The following is a 17,192-nucleotide window of genomic DNA, read 5'->3' as shown; positions in this document are numbered from 1 at the left end:
TACTCAGGTCTCTCCATCTAGATCCTGTACTACTATGTCGGTCCATCTACGCTGGACCGGTTCGGGTGCTACATGCAGTGCCTTGATAGACTCTGGGGCTGAGGGTTGTTTCATGGACGAAGCATGGGCTCGGAAACATGACATTCCTTTCAGACAGTTAGACAAGCCTACGCCCATGTTCGCCTTAGATGGTAGTCATCTTCCCAGTATCAGATTTGAGACACTACCTTTAACCCTCACAGTATCTGGTAACCACAGTGAGACTATTTCTTTTTTGATTTTTCGTTCACCTTTTACACCTGTTGTTTTGGGTCATCCCTGGCTAGTATGTCATAATCCTTCTATTAATTGGTCTAGTAATTCTATCCTATCCTGGAACGTTTCTTGTCATGTGAAGTGTTTAATGTCTGCCATCCCTCCCATTTCTTCTGTCCCCACTTCTCAGGAGGAACCTGGCGATTTGACAGGAGTGCCGGAGGAATATCATGATCTGCGCACGGTCTTCAGTCGGTCCCGAGCCAACTCCCTTCCTCCTCACCGGTCGTATGATTGTAGTATTGATCTCCTTCCGGGGACCACTCCTCCTCGGGGTAGACTATACTCTCTGTCGGCTCCCGAACGTAAGGCTCTCGAGGATTATTTGTCTGTGTCTCTTGACGCCGGTACCATAGTGCCTTCTTCCTCTCCGGCCGGGGCGGGGTTTTTTTTGTTAAGAAAAAGGACGGTACTCTGCGCCCCTGCGTGGATTATTGAGGCTGAATGACATAACGGTTAAGAATCGTTATCCGCTTCCCCTTATGTCATCAGCCTTCGAGATTCTGCAGGGAGCCAGGTGCTTTACTAAGTTGGACCTTCGTAACGCTTACCATCTCGTGCGCATCAGAGAGGGGGACGAGTGGAAAACGGCGTTTAACACTCCGTTAGGGCATTTTGAGTACCGGGTTCTGCCGTTTGGTCTCGCCAATGCGCCAGCTGTTTTTCAGGCATTAGTTAATGATGTTCTGAGAGACATGCTGAACATCTTTGTTTTTGTCTACCTTGACGATATCCTGATTTTTTCACCGTCACTCGAGATTCATGTTCAGCACGTTCGACGTGTTCTCCAGCGCCTTTTAGAGAATTGTCTCTACGTGAAGGCTGAGAAGTGCTCTTTTCATGTCTCCTCCGTTACTTTTCTCGGTTCCGTTATTTCCGCTGAAGGCATTCAGATGGATTCCGCTAAGGTCCAAGCTGTCAGTGAGTGGCCCGTTCCAAGGTCACGTGTCGAGTTGCAGCGCTTTCTAGGTTTCGCTAATTTCTATCGGCGTTTCATTCGTAATTTCGGTCAAGTTGCTGCCCCTCTCACAGCTCTTACTTCTGTCAAGACGTGTTTTAAGTGGTCCGGTTCCGCCCAGGGAGCTTTTGATCTTCTAAAAGAACGTTTTACGTCCGCTCCTATCCTCGTTACTCCTGACGTCACTAGACAATTCATTGTCGAGGTTGACGCTTCAGAGGTAGGCGTGGGAGCCATTCTATCCCAGCGCTTCCAGTCTGACGATAAGGTTCATCCTTGCGCTTATTTTTCTCATCGCCTGTCGCCATCTGAACGCAACTATGATGTGGGTAACCGCGAACTGCTCGCCATCCGCTTAGCCAGGCGAATGGCGACAGTGGTTGGAGGGGGCGACCGTTCCTTTTGTCGTTTGGACAGACCATAAGAACCTTGAGTACATCCGTTCTGCCAAACGACTTAATGCTCGTCAAGCTCGTTGGGCGTTATTTTTCGCTCGTTTCGAGTTTGTGATTTCTTACCGTCCGGGTAGCAAGAACACCAAGCCTGATGCCTTATCCCGTCTTTTTAGTTCTACTGTGGCTTCTACTGATCCCGAGGGGATTCTTCCTTATGGGCGTGTTGTCGGGTTGACAGTCTGGGGAATTGAAAGACAGGTTAAGCAAGCACTCACGCACACTGCGTTGCCGCGCGCTTGTCCTAGTAACCTTCTTTTCGTTCCTGTTTCCACTCGTCTGGCTGTTCTTCAGTGGGCTCACTCTGCCAAGTTAGCTGGTCATCCCGGTGTTCGAGGCACTTTTGCTTCTATTCGCCAGCGCTTTTGGTGGCCGACTCAGGAGCGTGACACGCGCCATTTCGTGGCTGCTTGTTCGGACTGCGCGCAGACTAAGTCAGGTAACTCTCCTCCTGCCGGTCGTCTCAGACCGCTCCCATTCCTTCTCGACCATGGTCTCACATCGCCCTAGACTTCATTACCGGTCTGCCTTTGTCTGCGGGAAGACTGTGATTCTTACGGTTGTCGATAGGTTCTCTAAGGCGGCACATTTCATTCCTCTCGCTAAACTTCCTTCCGCTAAGGAGACGGCACAAATCATCATCGAGAATGTGTTCAGAATTCATGGCCTCCCGTTAGACGCCGTTTCAGACAGAGGTCCGCAATTCACGTCACAGTTTTGGAGGAAGTTCTGTCGTTTGATTGGTGCGTCCGTCAGTCTCTCTTCCGGGTTTCATCCCCAGTCTAACGGTCAAGCAGAGAGGGCCAATCAGACGATTGGTCGCATACTACGCAGCCTTTCTTTCAGAAACCCTGCGTCTTGGGCAGAACAGCTCCCTGGGCAGAATACGCTCACAACTCGCTTCCTTCGTCTGCTACCGGGTTATCTCCGTTTCAGAGTAGTCTGGGTTACCAGCCTCCTCTGTGCTCATCCCAGCTTGCCGAGTCCAGCGTTCCCTCCGCTCAGCGTTTGTCCAACGTTGTGAGCGCACCTGGAGGAGGGTGAGGTCTGCACTTTGCCGTTACAGGGCACAGACTGTGAGAGCCGCCAATAAACGTAGGATTAAGAGTCCAAGGTATTGTTGCGGCCAGAGAGTGTGGCTTTCCACTCGCAACCTTCCTCTTACGACAGCTTCTCGTAAGTTGACTCCATGGTTCATTGGTCCGTTCCGTATCTCCCAGGTCGTCAATCCTGTCGCTGTGCGACTGCTTCTTCCGCGACATCTTCGTCGCGTCCATCCTGTCTTCCATGTCTCCTGTGTCAAGCCCTTTCTTCGCACCCCCGTTCGTCTTCCCTCCCCCCCCTCCCGTCCTTGTCGAGAGCGCACCTATTTACAAGGTACGTAGGATCATGGACATGCGTTCTCGGGGACGGGGTCACCAATACTTAGTGGATTGGGAGGGTTACGGTCCTGAGGAGAGGGGACCGTTCACTGATTGATGATTTCCTCCATTGCCGCCAGGATTCCTCCTCGAGTGCGCCAGGAGGCGCTCGGTGAGTGGGGGGGTACTGTCATGTTTTGTCTTATATTGTCTTGTCATTTTGCTTTTCCTTCTGTTCGTTTTCCCCCTGCTGGTCTTTTTAGGTTCGTTCCCCTTTTTCTCTCTCCCTCCCTCTCTCTCTTCTCTCTATCGTTCCGTTCCTGCTCCCAGCTGTTCCTATTCCCCTAATCAATCATTTAGTCTTCCCACACCTGTTCCCTATCTTTTCCCCTGATTAGGGTCCCTATTTCTCCCCTTGTTTTCCGTTTCAGTCCTGTCGGATCCTTGTATATTGTTCACCGTGCTGTGTCTTTGTATCGCCCTGTCGTGTCGTGTTTCCCTCAGATGCTGCGTGGTGAGCAGGTGTCTGAGTCTGCTACGGTCAAGTGCCTTCCCGAGGCAACCTGCAGTTTATTATCGAGTCTCCAGTCAGTTCTCGTGATTACGAGTGGTATTGTTTTTTATGCTTTATTTACCGCTCCGATTTGTTTAAGAGTATTGCTATTTCCTTAAACTGGATTAAAGACTCTGTTTTCGCCAAGTCGCTTTTGGGTCCTCATTCACCTGCATAACACTATCCTTAACCCTAACCCGTAGTCTAGCCACCTAGCTAACATTAGGATTTCATACATTTAGCAAATTTTGAACATATTGTATGAATTGCAGTTAGTAAAATATTGTACAAATTGTAATTCATAGCATATCATATGAATTGTAATTTGTAACATACATTCGAAATGGATGATGGACATCCAAAAATGGATACATACCATAAGAAACGTAACATATCATACTAATTGGATGTCATGGATTTACGGGTACTAAGTTACGTCTACCCTTGAGTCCAGGTAGGAAAAATAACCAACTTTTCTTGCTATTGCAGCAAACTTTGCACTTCTAAAAATTAGGCCCACAGTCAGAAAATGGAGCAAATTGAAAATGATTAAGTCTCAGAAAGAAGACAAAGACTGTTATTCTTGCATAATCGAGAACAAAGACAAACCAGGATGTGGCAGCCTTGAAGAAAGTATTTCTGAATTTAAGACTGAGAGAATCTCATTCTTCTCTCTTGATGATAGCGGTTATGCACTGTCAATGAATATTTCCCTGGGATGGGAATAACTCAGAGGGTGAAGAGTAATTGGGAAATAAATGTTCTATGTATGCTATCCTGAGCATGCCACTGGATTGAGCTCAATCAGTGTATTTGATTGCTTTATAAAGTCAATAAATCCTCTTCAATGCACTCTGCTTTTCATTATCTGAGTTTGAGTATGATGTGGAATGTAGTCTCCTTCCTCACCATGCACATGAAAATCTCACAATTTACAAAAGCAAACGATACTGTTTAAAGATGTGACAATTAGGTAAATGGTGTTGCATCAGTTAATAATGACTTTATTTTGTTTACATTATTCATACATTTTTCAGATCAGTGATGCTTTGATGCAGAACATAAAATTTTTAAAAAGCTATCATTCAGCACTGTATTACTTGTGGTCAAGATTATCCCAAAACACCACACTCTCAGACATGATAAGCAGTGTAATTTCATGGTATGAAAATAAAAATTAAATCTCAGTAAATAAATGTTAAAAGTAATTTTAATGTTCACAGGAATTTTTTCTTCAATAAGCATAAAAAACATTTGGTCATTAAATCTATTGAAATATCATTAAATTGTGTGACGACAGTTCAAGCTGATATTTTATATGGTTTAATTAACAGAAATCAGGATAACATCTTCTTCAAACAGCAAGCCAATATTGCAAGTCCTCGACTTCACAAAATGTCAGTCACACTCTCATACCCAGCCTACAAACACAAATCAGGGCATGTTCAAGTTCATCTGAACTTCAGATAAGGCTCCTCCTCTTCATGGGCAAATGGCCGTGTTCATGAAGCAGCCGAGACACTTTATTTGAATTGAACAAGTTCATTGGGTTTTTGTTATTACATGTGTCCTTGAAGTGGAGTATGAGTATGAACCACATCCAAATGAGGCTCCTTGATGAAATCTGTAACAGTCACAGTAGACATTGGGGAAAAGGGATACAAAGATCTAATGCGTCACAGCTGGGGAGAGCAGACAGGCATCAATATTAGACAGTCTGGGTTAAGCTGTTACAACAGTTATCTCCACTATGAGTGAATTCACTGCTGATCTCTAGGTGAATGTCATTATCTGAGGTCACAAAGTCAATTAATGGTCACACTAAAATGCTTCCCTTTAAGTAACTACACATGGTATGTGAGAGACAATCCTACAATTAGATTGATGATTGACGTGACATAAATATAAAATAAATTGTCATTACATGAATCATGAAAATGCAATGATGATCATGATGAACAAATCCATATCAACACAATAACAAATATGTATTTCTGACAAGATATGTCATCTGTAGGCTATACTTGACATGAAAACAATTAGTCTATTACGCATCAACGTTTTACTTTTCATCGTGGAAACAAAAAACACACAAAAGAAATGGCATTATAGTAAAATGAACATAAAAATAAAATAATAATAAAAATAACCAAAATAATAAAAATATTCATTAATGTACTTCTGGAAAATAAATGTAATCTGTACACTTGACATGAAAACGGTGTGCCCATCACTTACCAGGTTTTCTCTTGTCGTTGTGGGTCATTTCATTTGAATGGCTCACTTCTTGAAATGAAATAGCTACGGGGACTGGAAAATCTGTAAGGCCTCTGACTGGCAGCATTATTAGAAAAAGCAGCATAAAACCTTTCAGCTCTGTTAGTCTTTAATTTGTTCTGCTATTCCATTGCTCACCCTACTGTTTACCCAGATCTATTATTGCATTTTGTAGATACTTACTTACCTAAAACAGTGAAGGTGCCGAAACTGTGAGCAGCAGAGTCAATAAGTTCAATAAGAGTAATGAATCATGTCATTTTGTATATTTCTCCCCATGATGCTGGAAACCATTTTAGAAGCAAAAGGAATGTGATACTGTAACTGGACTATATTCAATTATAATGGACATCAAAGGGGCAGCTATCATGTAATATACTGTAACAGTACACTGCAATTTCCATTAATGAATATTTTCATTTTCATTAGTCAAGGTATATTCAGTGTTAGATAAATGTATTCTCTCCATTAATAACAGATTCTCCAGTCAGAATGTTCCTCCTCAGTGCAGATTTGTATCTGTTTCACTCATTATCTGTTGTGGTAATACAGTACTGTAACAACACCATGCTCAGTAGCCTAGATGGATAGGGGAGCACTGGTCTGGACTCCCCATCTGCACAGGTCACAAGTCACTGTTGGAGGGAATGGGGGTCCGTGCGTATGAGCAAGGTGGTGGGTGCTGAGGGGAGACCAGCTGTATGACCTGTACTGCAGCCCGGTGGCCTCAGACAGCCCTGTGCCTGGGAGGGGGGCACAAAGCCCATGTTGAGGTGCAGCGTCCCTTGGGCCTGGCAGTAATCCACTACGGGCTGTTCATACCTGTTCAACGTCAGAGCACTCAACTGCTGTGGTACCTGAGAAAACAAAGGAAAAGTAGAGGGGGACGGAGAGAGAGTAAGATAAAAAAAGAGTGGTTTAAACATTTTCCCTCTCAACTAGAGGATGTCTTTTTACGTTAGGGTGCAAAGTGAAATAGGCTGAAGATTTACAGATCAATTGCATGCAAAAATCTGGTCTTTATTTGGATAGTCCATCTGTAGCAAGGATAAGGGTTAAGGTTAGGGTTAGTAGATAGTTTGTTGAAATGTTAGTCTAGATTTTTGAGGGATGTTAGTCTGTATTTGAGTGACAGGAATGGTTTTATGCCAACATGTGTGAGAGGAACAGTATGCAGTGTGTGTCAGTTGTATCTTCTAGTGATTGAATTAGGGATGTTGAAATGAACATCTGGCTTTATAAATCTGATCATTGCATGCAATAGTTGTGGTATAATGCATGAAATACATTTAGATCACTGAGCTCATTTGTGAAAGGTAATAACTGAATTATCTCAATCTAAACACCAAAATGACATATGTATGTGCCACATTGCATGCAGGACCAAAAACTTGCATCAATAGTAAGAGAGTACCCACTCAGCTTAACTCAATTATACGCAAGATTAAAGCCTAAAGCAAGAGTGCATACATACTTGCTTTTACTCTTTTAAATGGAATCTTGACTCCATTAAGCAGAGGGCTCTTGTTACATTACAAGCGCTTGCTGATTCAAAGGCCTCTCTCTATGGTCTACAGTGCTTTGAACTATGTACAATTACACAACGGGTGGGTCTAATCCTGAATGCTGATTGGTTAAAACCGCACTCCAGTCGGTGTCTATTCCACAAACTACCACCGGCTAAATCTATAACGTTAAAATGCCCATTTACTCTGTTCCATCTGACTGCGCAATCCACTGTCTCATCAGCCCAGACAGACAATTTATAAACTTGATCCACTATAAAAAGCATCTAGACATTATCTCACATATCTTTTACACTAACATTTAGTCTGGACAGACAGACAGGCAGGTAGTGTTTCTCAGTCAGTCGAAATCATGAATCAGGTGGTATCATTTTTACAAATATATACAAAGAAATGTCAATTGAAAAAAGGTCAAATGAAATGAAGTGCAGCTAGTTTGCAGTCTTTCCAGCTTCAGTTTGAAGCGATTGTGTTAGCTGTGTTGTTGGCTAGCTCCTCTGAGTCGCTCTGGATAAGAGCGTCTGCTAAATGACTTAAATGTAAATGTAAATGAACAACAGTGTCCTGACGTCAGAAAGAGTACATTTTCTCTGCCAGGTGAAATCGCACATCATTAGCTCATTGTTATGGATGTATCCAAATAAATGTCAATAGAAAAAAGCTTAAACAAACAAAATGCAGCTACTGTTGTTATTTTGGCTGCACTGTTTTATGTGACTGTCAGTTAGCCGTAGTTGGCTAGCTAGCAAGCAAGGGATAATAACGTTGCCAGCCAGTATGGCAATAGAACATTTAGAACGAACGACTGGGTCTCTCACGTCCATAGATACAGAACAAAAAGACTGAGCAACTGGGTCGCGTCTCTGGCAACCAAACCGATAGAACGAACGACCAGCCGGCTTGGGTAGCAACCCTATACTTGTGTCGGGACTATATCTTGTCGAAGGATGAAAAAGTATGAATTAATTAATTAATTAAATTAAAAATGTCATGAAAATATGTCAATCATTATTGGAATATGTTGCTACCCCTTTGTATAAAAGTAATAATGCCCTCGAAGCCAGTGTATGGAGGATATATTGGCACGGTTTGCCGGGCCTCGACTATGTCTCGTGCCTAACAACACCTGTGCCAATATATTCTCCAAACACTAGCTTCTCGGGCATTATCACTTCATTAAAACAAATCAAATGATATTAATGTGCCATTAAATATTGAAACTAATATCACAATATTTAACTGATTCTGTTAGTAGTACATACACACATGCACACGCACGCATGCACACACACAGACACACACTCAAGTCAAACTTTAGTTGTCACATGCGCCGAATACAAGTGTAGACCTTACCGTGAAATGCTTACTTTACAAGCCCTTAAAACCTGTTAAGCCTACCCCTGATTACTGCCCCTTCTGTAGGAATTGGGTACCCATATAAAACATGATACATTTTTGTCAAAAGTTGCTAATATATGCATATAAAAAATATTATCGAATAGAAAACACTCTAAAGCTTCTAAAACCGTTTAAATTTTGTCTCTATGTAAAGCAGAAGTGTCAGGGCATGCATTCTCCCAAAGTCTCTCTTGTAATGGAAAAAGTTGGCACCACTTTGACGTCATCGTATACGCACTTACCAAGCAGTTACAACCCTGGGAAGAGTCTGTATGTGTTCAGCGCGAAGCCTGCTTCCAATGAGGCGTGTAACTGTGAGAATCACGCGCTCACGAGACTTTGAGCGTGCCGAAAGGTCTCGGTCACGCCAAAAAACAGTGCACCTCCTTGCGCGCTCTGCACATTTTCTCTCTTTCCCTCAGGATCGATTAAAAGACGTGTGTGTGTCTGTTCGCCCTCAAGATTGCTGTAGACCTTTATAACATGTTAAAGCTTAATTATGAACATAGTTTGACAAGTTTACTCAACATATAATATATAATTTCGACGTTTTGGTGCGCATCCACTTTAATTTTGCCTACATTTTGACCGAAAAGTGGCTATTTTGAGAACCGAAAGACGCAGACTTGAAAACTGAACACTAATTTGGTAAGTATAATTCCTTCCAGGTCTTCTGATGGAAGAACAGCAAAGGTAAGGGAATATTTATGTGTTCATTTTGGGTTTCTGTCGACTCCAAGATAGAGGAGTCATTATGCTAATGTGGGAGCACCGACTCCCTATTATAGCCTAGTGAACGCAAAATGTAACGTTAAAATTAAATGTAACACAGCGTTTGCATTTAGAAGAAGTGTATCTTGCTATACATATGTAAAACATGCATATTTAGTCAAAGTTTATGATGTGTATTCCTTGTTAGCTGACGTTATCTGCCGGAGCTATTTCATTTCTCCTGACATTGCAGTAGCATTTTTTGAATGATGCGTAATTGTAAACAGAGATTTATGGATATATATAGCATATTATTGGGAAAAAATGAATGTACTGTGTAACATGTTATATTACTGTCATCTGATGAAGATTTCAAAAGGTTAGTGAAATTATTTTTCTTTTAATCCTGCGTTTGTTGATTGCATATTTTTTCCTACTTGGCTATGCTAATGAGGTATGTCTGCAGTGGTGGTTGGACATAAATATGTGCTATGTTTTCGCCGTAAAACATTTTAGAAATGTGACTTGCTGGGTAGATAAACAACTTGTTTATCTTTCATTTGAGCTATTTTTCTTGTTAATGTGTGGAGGTTAAATATTTTTAGGAATATTTTTTCGCATTGTGCGTTATGCTAATGAGCTTGAGCCCTAGTCACAAACCCGCATACGGTTTTGGTGGACTAAAAGGTTAACCAACAGTGCAGTTCAAGAAGAGATAAGAAAATATTTACAAAATAAACTAAAGTAAAAAATAATAAAAAGTAACACAATAACATACCAATAACGAGGATATATACAGGGGGTACCGTTACCAAGTCTGCGGGGGTACAGGTTAGAGGTCATTTGTACATGTAGGTAGGGGTGAAGTGACTATTCACAGATAATAAACAGCAAATAGCTGCAGTGGACAAAATCAATGAAGGGGGGGGGTCAATGTAACAGTCTGGTGGCCATTTGATTTCACACTGGAAGCACTAACAGGGACTAAACAAAATATGTTAACCATTCGAAGGAACTATTGTACACTGCTTTTTTTCTTATTTTTACTTCAGAGGTGGTCAGCCTTCCTTTTTAAAGACGCAATCGAGTAGAACTGAGCAGTCTCACAAGGGCCCCACAACTGAATGAATCACATAATTATAGCATTGATTATCTCTACAGCTAAGCTCTCAAAACCATTTCTTTAAAAATCATACACAATTGTAAATCTGGATATCTGGGTACTGAATATAAATACAATATCGTCTTGATTTTGAATATTTCACTGGATTACAATGGGATTTTTTTCTGTGAAGGCTTGAGATATCTGTACTCAGAATTAGGTTATGTTGATTAAGCCGCACCTTCTTCAACTAGAAATAAAAGGCCTAAGATATACAGATATACAGTTGAGGTCGGAAGTTTACATACACTTAGGTTGGAGTCATTAAAACTTGTTTTTCAACCACTCCACAAATTGTGTGTTAACAAATTACAGTTGTGGCAAGTCGGTTAGAACATCTACTTTGTGCATAACACAAGTAATTTTTCCAACAATTGTTTACAGACAGATTATTTCACTTATAATTCACTGTATCACAATTCCAGTGGGTCAGAGGTTTACATACCCTATGTTGACTGTGCCTTTGAAGAGCTTGGAAAATTCCAGAAAAGGATATCATAGCCTTAGAAGCTTCTGAAACTCTCTAATTGACATAATTTGAGTCAATTGGAGGTGTACCTGTGGATGTATTTCAAGGACTACCTTCAAACTCAGTGCCTCTTTGCTTGACATCATGGGAAAATCAAAAGAAATCAGCCAAGACCTCAGGAAATAAATTGTAGACCTCCACAAGTCTGGTTGATCCTTGGGAGCAATTTCCAACTGCCTGAAGGTACCACGTTCATCTGTACAAACAATAGTACGCAAGTATAAACACCATGGGACCACGCAGCCGTCATACTGCTCAGGAAGGAGATACATTCTGTCTCCTAGAGATAAACATACTTTGGTGTGAAAAGTGCAAATCGATGCCAGAACAACAGCAAAGGACCTTGTGAAGATGCTGGAGGAAATGGGTACAAAAGTATTGATATCCACAGTAAAAATGAGTCCTATATCGACATTTACATTTACATTACATTTAAGTCATTTAGCAGACGCTCTTATCCAGAGCGACTTACAAATTGGTGCATTCACCTTATGACATCCAGTGGAACAGCCACTTTACAATAGTGCATCTACATATTTTAAGGGGGGTGAGAAGGATTACTTTATCCTATCCTAGGTATTCCTTAAAGAGGTGGGGTTTCAGGTGTCTCCGGAAGGTGGTGATTGATTCCGCTGTCCTGGCGTCGTGAGGGAGTTTGTTCCACCATTGGGGAGCCAGAGCAGCGAACAGTTTTGACTGGGCTGAGCGGGAACTGTACTTCCTCAGTGGTAGGGAGGCGAGCAGGCCAGAGGTGGATGAACGCAGTGCCCTTATTTGGGTGTAGGGCCTGATCAGAGCCTGGAGGTACTGAGGTGCCGTTCCCCTCACAGCTCCGTAGGCAAGCACCATGGTCTTGTAGCGGATGCGAGCTTCAACTGGAAGCCAGTGGAGAGAGTGGAGGAGCGGGGTGACGTGAGAGAACTTGGGAAGGTTGAACACCAGACGGGCTGCGGCGTTCTGGATGAGTTGTAGGGGTTTAATGGCACAGGCAGGGAGCCCAGCCAACAGCGAGTTGCAGTAATCCAGACGGGAGATGACAAGTGCCTGGATTAGGACCTGTGCCGCTTCCTGTGTGAGGCAGGGTCGTACTCTGCGGATGTTGTAGAGCATGAACCTACAGGAACGGGCCACCGCCTTGATGTTAGTTGAGAACGACAGGGTGTTGTCCAGGATCACGCCAAGGTTCTTAGCGCTCTGGGAGGAGGACACAATGGAGTTGTCAACCGTGATGGCGAGATCATGGAACGGGCAGTCCTTCCCCGGGAGGAAGAGCAGCTCCGTCTTGCCGAGGTTCAGCTTGAGGTGGTGATCCGTCATCCACACTGATATGTCTGCCAGACATGCAGAGATGCGATTCGCCACCTGGTCATCAGAAGGGGGAAAGGAGAAGATTAATTGTGTGTCGTCTGCATAGCAATGATAGGAGAGACCATGTGAGGTTATGACAGAGCCAAGTGACTTGGTGTAGCGAGAATAGGAGAGGGCCTAGAACAGAGCCCTGGGGGACACCAGTGGTGAGAGCGCATGGTGAGGAGACAGATTCTCGCCACGCCACCTGGTAGGAGCGACCTGTCAGGTAGGACGCAATCCAAGCGTGGGCCGCGCCGGAGATGCCCAACTCGGAGAGGGTGGAGAGGAGGATCTGATGGTTCACAGTATCGAAGGCAGCCGATAGGTCTAGAAGGATGAGAGCAGAGGAGAGAGAGTTAGCTTTAGCGGTGCGGAGCGCCTCCGTGATACAGAGAAGAGCAGTCTCAGTTGAATGACTAGTCTTGAAACCTGACTGATTTGGATCAAGAAGGTCATTCTGAGAGAGATAGCGGGAGAGCTGACCAAGGACGGCACGTTCAAGAGTTTTGGAGAGAAAAGAAAGAAGGGATACTGGTCTGTAGTTGTTGACATCGGAGGGATCGAGTGTAGGTTTTTTCAGAAGGGGTGCAACTCTCGCTCTCTTGAAGACGGAAGGGACGTAGCCAGCGGTCAGGGATAAGTTGATGAGCGAGGTGAGGTAAGGGAGAAGGTCTCCGGAAATGGTCTGGAGAAGAGAGAGGGGATAGGGTCAAGCGGGCAGGTTGTTGGGCGGCCGGCCGTCACAAGACGCGAGATTTCATCTGGAGAGAGAGGGGAGAAAGAGGTCAGAGCACAGGGTAGGGCAGTGTGAGCAGAACCAGCGGTGTCGTTTGACTTAGCAAACGAGGATCGGATGTCGTCGACCTTCTTTTCAAAATGGTTGACGAAGTCATCTGCAGAGAGGGAGGAGGGGGAGGGGGGAGGAGGATTCAGGAGGGAGGAGAAGGTGGCAAAGAGCTTCCTAGGGTTAGAGGCAGATGCTTGGAATTTAGAGTGGTAGAAAGTGGCTTTAGCAGCAGAGACAGAGGAGGAAAATGTAGAGAGGAGGGAGTGAAAGGATGCCAGGTCCGCAGGGAGGCGAGTTTTCCTCCATTTCCGCTCGGCTGCCCGGAGCCCTGTTCTGTGAGCTCGCAATGAGTCATCGAGCCACGGAGCGGGAGGGGAGGACCGAGCCGGCCTGGAAGATAGGGGACATAGAGAGTCAAAGGATGCAGAAAGGGAGGAGAGGAGGGTTGAGGAGGCAGAATCAGGAGATAGGTTGGAGAAGGTTTGAGCAGAGGGAAGAGATGATAGGATGGAAGAGGAGAGAGTAGCGGGGGAGAGAGAGCGAAGGTTGGGACGGCGCGATACCATCCGAGTAGGGGCAGTGTGGGAAGTGTTGGATGAGAGCGAGAGGGAAAAGGATACAAGGTAGTGGTCGGAGACTTGGAGGGGAGTTGCAATGAGGTTAGTGGAAAAACAGCATCTAGTAAAGATGAGGTCGAGCGTATTGCCTGCCTTGTGAGTAGGGGGAAGGTGAGAGGGTGAGGTCAAAAGAGGAGAGGAGTGGAAAGAAGGAGGCAGAGAGGAATGAGTCAAAGGTAGACGTGGGGAGGTTAAAGTCACCCAGAACTGTGAGAGGTGAGCCATCCTCAGGAAAGGAGCTTATCAAGGCATCAAGCTCATTGATGAACTCTCCGAGGGGACCTGGAGGGCGATAAATGATAAGGATGTTAAGCTTGAAAGGGCTGGTAACTGTGACAGCATGAAATTCAAAGGAGGCGATAGACAGATGGGTAAGGGGAGAAAGAGAGAATGACCACTTGGGCGAGATAAGGATCCCGATGCCACCACCCCGCTGACCAGAAGCTCTCGGGGTGTGCGAGAACACGTGGGCGGACGAAGAGAGAGCAGTAGGAGTAGCAGTGTTATCTGTGGTGATCCATGTTTCTGTCAGTGCCAAGAAGTCGAGGGACTGGAGGGAGGCATAGGCTGAGATGAACTCTGCCTTGTTGGCTGCAGATCGGCAGTTCCAGAGGCTACCGGAGACCTGGAACTCCACGTGGGTCGTGCGCGCTGGGATCACCAGATTAGGGTGGCAGCGGCCACGCGGTGTGGAGCGTTTGTATGGTCTGTGCAGAGAGGAGAGAACAGGGATAGACAGACACATAGTTGACAGGCTACAGAAGAGGCTACGCTAATGCAAGGAGATTGGAATGACAAGTGGACTACACGTCTCAAATGTTCAGAAAGTTAAGCTTACGTAGCAAGAATCTTATTGACTAAAATGATTAAAATGATACAGTACTGCTGAAGTAGGCTAGCTGGCAGTGGCTGCGTTGTTGACTTTGTAGGCTAGCTGGCAGTGGCTGCGTTGTTGACACTACACTAATCAAGTTGTTCCGTTGAGTGTAATAGTTTCTACAGTGCTGCTATTCGGGGGCTAGCTGGCTAGCTAGCAGTGTTGATTACGTTACGTTGCGTTAAAAGATAACCTGAAAGGACGCTCAACAAGGAAGAAGCTCCAAAATTGCTCCAAAATTGCCATAAAAAAGACAGACTACGGTTTGCAACTGCACCTTGGGACAAAGATTGTACTTTTTGGAGAAATGTCCTCTGATCTGATGAAACAAAAATAGAACTGTTTGGCCATAATGACCATCGTTATGTTTGGTGGAAAAAGGGGGAGGCTTGCAAGCCGAAGATCATCATCCCAACTGTGAAGCACGCAGGTGGCAGCATCATGTTGTGGGGGTGCTTTGCTGCAGGAGGGTGGGTGCACTTCACAAAATAGATGGCTTCATGTGGAAGAAAAATTATGTGGATATATTGAAGCAACATCTCAAAATATCAGTCAGGAAGTTAAAGCTTGGTCGCCAATGGGTCTTCCAAATGGACAATGACCCCAAGCATACTTCCAAAGTTGTGGCAAAATGGCTTAAGGACAACAAAGTCAAGGTATTGGAGTGACCATCACAAAGCCCTGACCTCAATCCTATAGAAAATTTCTGGGCAGAACTGATAAAGTGTGTGCGAACAAGGAGGCCCACAAACCTGACTCAGTTACACCAGCTCTGTCAGCAGGAACGGGCCAAAATTCACCCAATTTATTGTGGGAAGCTTGTGGAAGGCTACCCGAAACGTTTGACACAAGTGAAACAAGTGATACTAACTGAGTGTAAACTTCTGACCTACTATTATTCTGACATTTCACAAAACTTAAAATAAAGTGGTGATCCTAACTGACCTAAGACAGGGAATTTTACTCGGATTAAATGTCAGGAATTATGAAAAACTGAGTTAAAATCTATTTGGCTAAGGTGTATGTAAACTTCCAACTTCAACTGTGTACTTTACAATGTTGCTGTGGGTATCAGGACATTTATTTATAATTTCATAGCCCCCTTAATCATGTGTTTACTTTGTTTCCAGTCTTCAAGTTCCTGAACCTAGCTTGATCTTTGGGGAACATAATATTCAGAATACCCAGAATGATAATGTGTTCAGTAGGGGGTCTGTATCTATGGCTTCACACAAATTGTCAGCGGAATGACTCGTTTTAGGACAAAGTTTCCTAATTAGTGAAATTGGAGGAGGCAAATGTCTATGTGGAAACCTTTAAATTATCTTATGGCCCTATTGTATTGAGCAAAGTGCCCATTCTCTCTGTTAACAACAGCACTAAATAAGGTGGGGGCCATAGCTTAAAACAGCTCTTTGATGGTCTCCTGTTATTTTCTAGTTTCTAATACGATTGTATTCTAGCAACTCAGCACCTGGGATTTCCCAATAGGACTGTGCACTAAGAGTGTTGAAATACCTGCATCTGACCAATGCTTGTGCTCCTTTGTGAGAATAGATACATTACATTACACTGTAACAGTTTGGACGCAACTACCAGGGAGGGCTAGTGAACATACTTTGCTATCAGTTTGGCGACAAGGGCTTAACTCGTCGCGATTGACCTAACTGATCAGAAGTCCTACATGTGTTTTGTGTTTAACTCAGTTTACAACCATAATCTGCACTCTAATCTCTATGCAGTAATGGTAAAGAACATTTTGAAACAGCATTTAGCTAAATGGGATTTAAGTTAAACCACATGACTCCTGTCCTCAAACACAACAACATTGGGACCTCTGCTCTAGGATCTATTCGAGCAATAACCAAGACAACACTGACCAGACAATCTTTTTGTATTTGACTTTGTAATAGAGTGAGTGATTTGATGTTGTCTTATGAAAACATCATCCAGTGTACTCAGTTTGAAAATCCCCTTCACTGCACCCTTTTCTGAAATAGCATTAAATCCAGATCTGAGTGACGAATATTTAACAAATAAAAGGCTTTTTGGCTTCCTGGTTTGATTGTCCATCCAGGTTTAATCGGGAATATTGTGAATAGCTGGCTATTATGGTGGGGGCTTTTAAAGGCATGACTCATAGGGCTAGCGTAGCCTGGGCAACAGCCAACACCATGCATTAAAGGCTGAATGTTGCAGACAGAGGAGTTTGCTTCAGGCCTCCTTGACATCTTCCCTCAACAGAACGTAGTCTTCTCCTATTCACATTTGAACACTGCAAAAACATAAATAGGCCTACTCACTCTGGAAAAATCTAAA

General features: G+C 43.9%; 1 protein-coding gene across 2 annotated transcripts in view; it reads right to left on the bottom strand.

The window, feature by feature from the left end:
* Positions 1–4,622: 4,622 nt before the first annotated feature.
* The window catches only part of LOC124034350 (leucine-rich repeat transmembrane neuronal protein 4-like), a 79,960-nt gene continuing 67,390 nt past the window's right edge, over positions 4,623–17,192 (bottom strand). For both annotated transcript variants that reach the window (XR_006838561.1, XM_046347434.1), the window contains one exon: positions 4,623–6,773. The gene's annotated coding sequence lies outside the window, so the exon portion shown is untranslated. The remainder of the gene's footprint in view (positions 6,774–17,192) is intronic.

The sequence above is a fragment of the Oncorhynchus gorbuscha genome, linkage group LG04 (genome assembly GCF_021184085.1).
Source record: "Oncorhynchus gorbuscha isolate QuinsamMale2020 ecotype Even-year linkage group LG04, OgorEven_v1.0, whole genome shotgun sequence".
In the NCBI taxonomy this organism is placed as follows: Eukaryota; Metazoa; Chordata; class Actinopteri; order Salmoniformes; family Salmonidae; genus Oncorhynchus; species Oncorhynchus gorbuscha.
The sequence above is the reverse complement of the archived record's forward strand: the minus strand, read 5'-3'. Positions and strand labels throughout refer to the sequence as shown.